The 9211-nt window shown below is 41.5% G+C and overlaps 1 protein-coding gene across 5 annotated transcripts in view; it reads left to right on the top strand.

Annotated features, from left to right (window-relative positions):
- The first annotated feature begins 2201 nt into the window (after window positions 1–2201).
- Window positions 2202–9211, top strand: part of TSC1 (TSC complex subunit 1) — a 54848-nt gene continuing 47838 nt past the window's right edge. For 2 of the 5 annotated variants that reach the window (XM_039506553.1, XM_039506551.1), the window contains exon 1: window positions 2202–2418. The gene's annotated coding sequence lies outside the window, so the exon portion shown is untranslated. The other 3 variants (XM_039506550.1, XM_039506549.1, XM_039506552.1) reach the window with 2 other exon arrangements.

The following is a 9211-nucleotide window of genomic DNA, read 5'->3' as shown; positions in this document are numbered from 1 at the left end:
GAATTGCATGAGCTTTTGCAACACCCACAGACCCTGGTCCTCAGCAGGCAGGATCAAACTTGGGGCCTCTGGAGCTTAAGGCATGAGCCTCTACCACATGAGTGAAAAACCACCTGGCTGTTAGCTAAGGCTGTAGAGCTGACCCATTTTATCTATCTATCTCTAAGTGGTTTCAGTGCCACTAGACAGGACAGAACACCACCCCCAGGAGGTGTGTGGTTTCACTTTGCTAATTCAAAGTAAAAAGTAGATCACATTTTGAGTGTACCAGACATCAGAGTTTTCCTGTAAATTTTCTGCAACAATGGTGCATGCCTCCATACTGTCTTGTAAATATTATTTCACATAAACGTAAATCAGTTATCCTCAGATCATGTTTTCATGCTTTTTTGCACAACCCTGAGCTTAGAAACTTTTTAAAAATGAAAGCTTAGATTCTCATAGCATCCCATGACTCTGGCTACCATGGCACTAATCACGTGTCTATTGTATCTTTGTCTTAATCTGGCCTGTGCAAGGATGTATCACTGCTGGTGGGGAGCCGAGCTTGAGGCATCCAGCTGAACCCATGTGATCACATTTTGAACAGCTGCACAATCTGCTGTGAGTCTAATCTCATTCTGATGTCTTGAGAGGGCAGAGCTTGATGTGGCAGAACTTGATGGGACCACCACTGATCCCACCTCCTGCAATTCAAATCCTGACCCTGTAGAACTCTGGTGAAGGCAGTAGCGTTACATCAGTGTGGAACTTGGCCAGCTTTGTGAGGATGTTTATTTTTCAGATCTGCAGTACTATTATTTTTACACATGGTGGTGCTGCAACACATTTTTGGTCCCAGGTTAAAAGTACACTGACAACCACAGCAATTGATAGCCTAAAAGAACTGAATATTTTGATAGCTGTATGTCAGGTTTCAATAGTGCCCTCTGACACACAGCCATATGCTTTCTTACATCGTCCACTTACTTTTATGAGTAAGGTAATTTTGTTCTTTGTGGGCTAAGGGGCTTGTTCATTATAATGTAAATTTGAAATGGCACTGACTGATATTCTAGGACAGCCCATTTTGTATATTTGCAATGTTAAGATTAAAAATTACAGAGTTCCATGGGAATTATATGGCTAAAAAAAAATTCAGGACTTTCCAGAAATGAAGTTCTCCATGGCTTAGATAAGCTAAAAGGAGGACAAAAGTGGGGCTGCATTAGCTCCCTGTTTTAAACGGGTAACTGTATGATTTGTGGATAAATGGAAATTGCCTAGGTGTATTACACAAGAAAACTCACAGATGTGCTGCTTGTTCGATCATTACTTCACCAAAACAGTACTGCCAACCTCAAAAATTGAGTCAGGGCCCTCTAAAACCACAAGTGGCAAAAATCTTCAGATTTTTTTTTTATAATAGTGCTGAGGTTCTTTTCGTTTACTTTTCAGTTTCTGAGCCTTGCTTCATGTTTTCAAGCTTTCCTCTGAAACCATGAGGACTAGAAATTTTCCTTTTTTAAAATGAAAGCTGAGAGCCAATTGATTCCAGGAGCTGGGGCTTTCCAAAAAAGCACATATATTGCAAGACTTGTGATAATATCTTAAGAGTTGGCAACACTGCATAGGAGCACATTCTGGTTGAGAGGGTCAGGGGGAGGTCCACATGGGTCACATTTATATCTAGTGTAACTCCCCTGATTTCAGTGGCATCACCATCCTATGTCACCCTGGCAACATGGTGTCAGAGTATTGCATTGAGGTGCTGCAATATTGCCGTGGTGCTGCTGGGGCTTGTCATTGCAGATGCCAATGCGAAGGGGGCCTCATGGCATGTTGCTTGGTGTAACTGTGTGTCCACCATGGCATCACAGTGCATGTCACCATGGTGGTGCCACAACCAGCCACCGAGTGCCACTCTGTGTGGCACCTCCTGTGTGCGGCGGTGTGTGTCAGCATGCTGCATCCTTGGCATTGTAACATGACAGCCAGACAGCCTGCCTGGGAAGCTGCCTGAGCTCAGCCCTCAGACGCCCTTGGGGTGCTAGGCGCTGAGGCTGCAGCAGGCGTCCAGGCCCACGACAAGAGCCAGCCTGCCTCACCCCCAGAGGCAGCAGGCCTTGTTTACCTCCCAGCCTGCCTCGCCCCGCCCACTCCCTCCTGGAGCCTCCAAGTCACGTGATCCTCAACCGGCGCTTCTTGCTGCCCTCTCGAGAATCACGAGACCGCTCTGGAGCCGCATCGCTCCCTTTTGAGATAGCTCCGCGCCACTCCGGCGCGGGGCATCCCAAGCCTGGAACGCGGACCGCCGAGAGACAGAGGCCGCGCAGAGGAAACGGCTAGGGCGGGGCGTGGGCAGGCGGCGGCGTATCGCGCAGACGGGGCTGGTCCCACGCACTACTTTCTGCAGCGGAGGGATTCGAGGAGTCACAGGTTAGGCTGGGGAATTGGAAGGGGAGGAGGGAGGCAGGGCCAAGATGGCGGCGCCCTGTGGGCTAGAGGAGCCCCGAGTGGTAAACAGCTGAGTTGGAGAGCAGGAGGGGTGAGTATCCCGGACCCCCCCCCCCCCGTATGAGGGAGATGGGGAAGAGTGAGAGAGAGAAAGGAGGGGGAGGGGATAGAAAGAAAAGGGCGTTGGAGAAGCTAGGAGTGAGGAGGGGGGTAAGAAGAGGAGGGATAGATGGGGGGAAGAAGGAGGTGGGAGGTGTTAGGAATGAGGAGGGGGAGTATGAAAAGGAGGGAGGGAATAGATGGAGAGGAGATGAGGAGGAGGAGGGGGAAGAAAGGGGTGGGAGATGTTAGGAGTGAGGAGAAGAGAGGGAATAGATGGGGAGAGAAGGTGAGGAGGGGAAGAGGGGATGGGAGAAGCTAGGAGTGAGGAGGGGGAGTAAGGAGAAGAGGAGGGATAGATGGAGGAGGGGGGGAAGGGGAGGAGGAGAGGGAGGTGAGAAGCTGTGAGAGGGGAAAGAGGGAGGATGAATAATGTGCAATCCCCCTCCTCCCTGGTTGTTTGTGTCCCCCAGTTAAACCTGGTCTTTGTCAGCAGCTCCCCCATGTGACTCTGCCCAGACACAGCTCCTCTGGGCATCCTCCTTTAAGATGGTTTCTCTCTTTATTTTATTTTATTTTAATCATCTGGTGCATTGACTGTGGAAGCAGACTCTGCACCTTCCTTTCAAATGCTGAGTGGCAATTTCCAGACCTGACCCCAAGGTCTCTCACTCATTTGCAAGGGGGACTCATTCATTTGAGATTAATTTTAAAGCAGTTTTAGTCTCTCCCTCTGGTGATAAAGGATTTTCTCTCTCTCTTTCAGAATGGTAGTTGTGTCAAGTCAATGGAAAAATTGCTTGGATACTATTAACTTTTTTTTTTAAATCACACTTTGCTTGAAAATATTTTGTTGGTATTACAAGTAACACCTGAAAGGACTATATATAAAAGGGTAGAGAGACAAAAAAATTTTCTTTCTGTCTTTGTTTACTTTGTATGTAATTTGTACTGGGGAAACAGAGTAATACAGTCAGTCTCTTTCTCTTATTGTTTGTGAGAGTCTCATACGAGTCAACAAGGGAGAGAAACACAGGCCTATAAGGAGCATGTGGGTCTGAAACCACACAAATTGGCAGGGAGACTTGGGAGCAGTTGTAGCATCCAAAACCACTTCTCACTCTTGAAATTGGATGCTGAGCGCCTCCTAGTAGATGCTAGAATTGAAGGTTTTCAGGATGCCATAGGATCAGACTGACCATTGTTGTAACTTATCTTCTGTACAAGTAAGCTTGTGAAAATGGAAGTGGTATTATAGTGACACTGTTAGATCAAATAACTCTTTTCAGTTAGTTTGTTACTAACAATATTTTAGACGTTTGAAAACAAAGAACTAAAAATTAGATCTTCCACAGTGTATGCAGTTCGTTTTACTTTTTTGTGAGAAGTAAGACTACACAGTCTTTTTGTTTGTTCTTGGTTTCATTTCCTGTTGAACACTAGTACAAGGCTCTGGTGTTGCATTGTAAACACTGCAGGGTAACGTTTAAATGCACACTAAAATAATTAAGACATCTTTATAAAAGAGAGAGATTTAGTTTTGTAATTTTTAAAACAAAACCTGCTTTCCCAATGAAGTTGTGTGGATCTCCTTGGTTGTTCAAACTAAAATATGATGGTTACACCATCTGATTTAGATAAGGTAAAATCACTTAAACCTTAATTGTCTTTTTTTGACAAGGTGTCTTATACTTGAGTATAAAAACTCAGGGTTATATTGACTAAAACTATTTTGTTCTTTGTTAAAGGGCTTTAATCTGAGGTGTTTTTGTCCAACTACAGATATTTTGGGTTTAATGAACAATCTTTTGGTTTCTCTAGTGACTTCTGGATTAAAACATACATATGTGATCTAAAACTGATGCTGATTAGTAGGATGCTGATTTTTTTTTTTATCTAACCCCAGCAGTCTTACACTATCAAAGATCTTGTTTACCTCATGTTGCAAGTGGAGTATCTGATCACTGACACTGGTCTTTACAGGAACTGATTGTTCTATCATACAAAACAATAAGAAAATATGCCTTCAACAATGACAAGTCAGCAAGTCAAATGAGTAAACAAAACATCCTCTAATGGTGTCCTTGGGGGACTGTGGGATTTGTGTGGTATGTAGCAGCCAGGTGTATGGTTTTTTTAAAGGGGTATTATAATGGCTTAAGATAGAATTCACAATGTAGTAGCCACAAACTAGGGCATTTAGTTTAATATAGTCAGTGGGATTACCGGAACCAGAACAGCTGCATTTAGAAAGGCAGATGTTTGCTCTCAGTATGCCTTGTGCATCTGCACTGTTTTCTTTCTTACTCTCTGGGTTGCATGTTAAGGTATCAAGTATTTTCCTTAATTCTATGGGAGTTAAAATGCTTAGTCTAACCAGACCAGTTACCTTATCTGTCTTGCACTATATTCAAGAGCAGCATAATTGCAGCCCAGTTCAGTGAATATTTGCCAAGAGTAACTGTTGCTGATAGAAATTTGTTCTCAAGATTTAGGAGAGGCTTGATGCTCATATATCACTGTGGAGTGTAGAGCCCTTCACTTGCCTGTTAGTTTACCTAAGGGATCTGACAAGGTATTTATTGTTTAATAAAAATAGTATAGTAAAATAGATCACTCTGTTCCTTTTTATTACTAATCTCTTTTGTGTCTTGTAAGCAAAACTAAAATAAAAAATTTTTAGGTTAGTAATGGCTTATTAGCAAAATGTCCATGGCTTCTATCAAAGGGCCAAAGAATATCAGCCCTACCAAACTTCATTTTTCCCCCCCTTTCCTGACATGCTTTTTTTTAACTTTCTTCTTTTTTTCCTCTGTCAGGTATTTGTAGGGAAGCAATTAGCATAGTATCTTGGCACAAAACAGAATTTCAAGAGAAGCATAAAAACCACTGAATTGGACTCTGCTCTTACCATCCTATGATTTGTCTGTTTAACCTTGATTTTTTTTTCCCCTTCCTTTCTGTTGAGGGTAACCTTCTGCAAAAAGGAAGATGAAAATGGACAGGCTAGGCAACTATGATTTTTAACTCAGTAGTTAGTAACTAGGTTTAGAATTGGCAGCTTACATTGGACTTGGAAGTGAACAGGGCAGAGGAGATGTGTGATGTGTTACTAGTGGCTAATTCTATTGAAATACAGGCTGCCACATATTATAACATGCTGGAGTTATTGTTTGGACTGTTGTAATCCCAGCTACATAGTGGTGTTGGTTAAGGCTAGACAAATGTGTACATCATAGTTGCTAGGTCCGAGAGGAAACAGAACAGCTTTGTAGGTCTGGCAGTGGAATGACATTTCTTGCTACTTTCTGCAGCCAGAGAGAAAAGATTAACTTTGCATAGCCTTAGGGTAATTACTGTTTTGACAATTGGAGAGCAGGTGTATTTTGTCGAGAGTGAGGTCAGTTCTTTGGTTAGCTGTTCAGTGTTTCCCTCTCCATACAAGCATTACTCTCTTCTGAGTTGAGAGTAACAGTTTTTCATTGTCACTTATTTCATCCATTACCTTTGTGGTGATGATGATCGTCTTATGTGAGAAGGAAGTGTACAACTGGGCACTGTTGGCATATTGATGGCAGTAGAGCCCTGGTGACACATAGGCTCTCTCAGAAGTCTTGTATCTCAAGTGAGAGGAGACATGATTGATCCTTTCAGGATTGTATGTGAGGGCTCCTGAGGACAAGGAGCAACTGCTTATCAATTTCTGAGTTCTTATTGAAAGGAATGATTACACCACCATTCACTCCCATTATATCCAGTAATGCTGGTTAAGCAGCACCTTGTGGTATCTGCTTAAAACACTAGTTAGGTGGAGTAGTATGAGCCTTAAGATTTGTATTACCATAGCCAAGTCTATTTCCTGATTGTGAAGAGTCCAGGATGTTAGTGGAGGTCATGTGCTGTTGAAGTGTATCTGTTTGGTAACTTAAAACATTTCCTCTCACTTATGAGGTGCATCTTGAAACAATTTGTTGGCCTCTTCTCCCTCCCTTGCCCGCCAAACTTAAAATTATTGCAAGTGGGGTGAAATACTGATGTCAGCAATGGAAAAAGTGCCTCACTTGTCTAAATCTGTATTACTATAGCAAGTTGTAATACCTTTATGGAAGGAATGTGTATTCTTTTCTTCTGCTTGGGATAAAAGCTCACAACAGAAGAAAATTTTCTCTTGACAAAAATGTGTGTAGAAGTCCTGTGCCCTGTAGGGAGATCCCATTATCTCTTTCACTGTGCAGATGCTTTATTTACCCTTTCCCTTCTGGCCTCAGTCTATTGTTCCTTGACTGGTTACAATGCCTTGTGGGCAAACTGCACCTTGAAAAGAACACATCTTTTATAGGTTCCATAATTGAGGTTTCCTGGCTTCTCCCTCCTTCTCTGTGGGCCAATTCTTTAGTCCTACTGCTTTGACTCATTTAATAAGATTCTCTTTTGTGAAAGCTCCTGAATGTAAGATTAGGCTAATTGCCTATAGCTATTTCTAATTTTTCAATGGGAGGGGATGAACTTGTGTGTGTATAAACACTTAAACAAGCTCACTTTTTCTTTTCTTTTTATAAATAGCCAACCAAGGGATCTTGACTTTTGTTGTAGAAGATATTAAAATTAGCCAAATAAAAAATATAAATCATTAGAGACTAAAATACCTAGTGATAAACTGAAGGAAAAGTTATTGATTCACCATTTTCATCCTACCAACTCGAAGCATTGACAGTATCTTGCTGAATTTATTGTCTCTAACGGGACTGAGAGCATGCAAATTGGGAAATAAGGAATTTTATTTAAAGTCTGTCTCGTGCACAATGTAAATGGGGATGAAAGAAGTGACTGTTCTTCACCTTAGGCAAGGGTCAGATGGTTTACTACTGACAATATTGCAAATATTAGGTGGATATAATAATATCAAACAGCTATGATATTCTTCATCTGAAGATTTCCGTGTTTTACACAGTAGGGTAAGTATCTTACAGAAGAGAAACTCAAGTGATGTCTGTGGTTTTTTTTGCAGAAGATTATACAGCAAGTCTTTGGCAGGAATGGGTATACATCTTCCAGAACCTGTGCTTGTTCCATTGGAACACACTGCCTCCTTATATAAGTTAAATACTTTTCCAAAATTGGCTTTAAAATCGATTTAGTTATTAGAGGACAACTTGTAGCTTAGTCTTCAAGAGTGGTGCTGTAATATGAGTTCCTTCATCTTACGGTGAGCATCATAGACCAGGTTGATCAGAGAGCCACAATTGACAGCTTAAGACTAATATCGACAAATAATTCAATTTAAACCCTGTGTCAGCAAAAGTATTTAATTTGTCTTAATGGTTTTTAGTTCATGGCATTGTGTTACTTGCTCTTTTCATTTAACTTCAGCAATATATCAAATGAGGTTGCAAGATGCTGTACAGTGTAAATTTGAAACTTGTGTAGAATATTTTTACAAATGTTTCAAAAACCAGCTTATTGGAGTGAAGATTGTTAGTACTTCTATAAAAATAGAGCAGTAATAGTGTACAATCCACTGACTGACATGTCCTTCAGGAATATTCTGCATTTACTGGCACAAGGTCACTCCAGGTTTTAATTAGTTAGGGAAGGTGAGTAAATTTTTTAGATAACTACATCTCTAATAAACAGCCATGTTCTTTACTATCATCCTCATCTTGGTCAGCCTAAAGTTTGACATTCACTTATCTACAGAACAGGTAGATCACCTGCAATGCTTCCCCACACTCCTGTCACCGTGTTGTGGAACCTTGTGCTTGTGAGACTTATCTGCTTTTTCTCCATGGGCATTTTTCTTAATTTCTCACTGCTACACTAACAGCAGTATAGCTTCACGTGCTCTAACGATAGCAAGCGCTTGTGAAGAGCTGCTGTTGGTGTTTTTACCACTGTCATCTGGACCTATTCTAAGCATTTATAGAGGACGCTTTTTTTTTTTTAAATGAAAGCCTGAACTCTGTTTACAGTAGTGTTTCCACTACTGTAGGTGCATCTGCCTTGGTGGTATGACAGAGGGAGATCTGAAGAAAAAGGAGAATGTAGACAAGTCCATAGGAGAGTAAAGGAGTAGGCTAGAACTTACGCCTCTTTTGTTTTTGGCCTCGGTCTCAAAATAGGTTTCACTTGTCACTGGTTTGATGTGGATATGTGTCCTAGTAACTAGACTTAGATCACCAATTCTGTTAATTTAGGCACTAAACAGTTGTGAAATGATGATAACTTTACTTCACTATTGTTCTGGAATGGATTCACCAGCATCCTATGTTTGGCAGACTCCATATCCTAAAAAAACAATTGAGGCATCTAGCTCTCTAACTCCATTATATAATCTTGCAGGTAATGTCCAGGGAAATCAAGGAACAACTGCTTGCTTGTAGACAGTGTTGCTTGCAGGCAAGCAATTTTCCCCCATACAGTTCTGCCAATGTACCTCAATCCTGATGTGTAGTATGCCTATTAAAAATGTTGATGTCTCAGGTGAAGGTTTTAACAGTCAAACTTAGAGGTGTAAACATATTCAGAGGGAAGTTTGAGACCAACCCACTAGTCAACTTGTGATCTACTGAGGGTTTGAATGCGGTTGCTAGAATGAAAGGCCAGTACATTAACTCTCTGAACGTAGGCTAGAGAGAGGGCTAGCTGTTTCTTTGTTTTGCTTTTTATAAAGGATTGT

The sequence above is a fragment of the Mauremys reevesii genome, linkage group 19, assembly GCF_016161935.1.
Source record: "Mauremys reevesii isolate NIE-2019 linkage group 19, ASM1616193v1, whole genome shotgun sequence".
In the NCBI taxonomy this organism is placed as follows: domain Eukaryota; kingdom Metazoa; phylum Chordata; order Testudines; family Geoemydidae; genus Mauremys; species Mauremys reevesii.
This window is presented reverse-complemented; position numbering and strand designations above follow the sequence as displayed.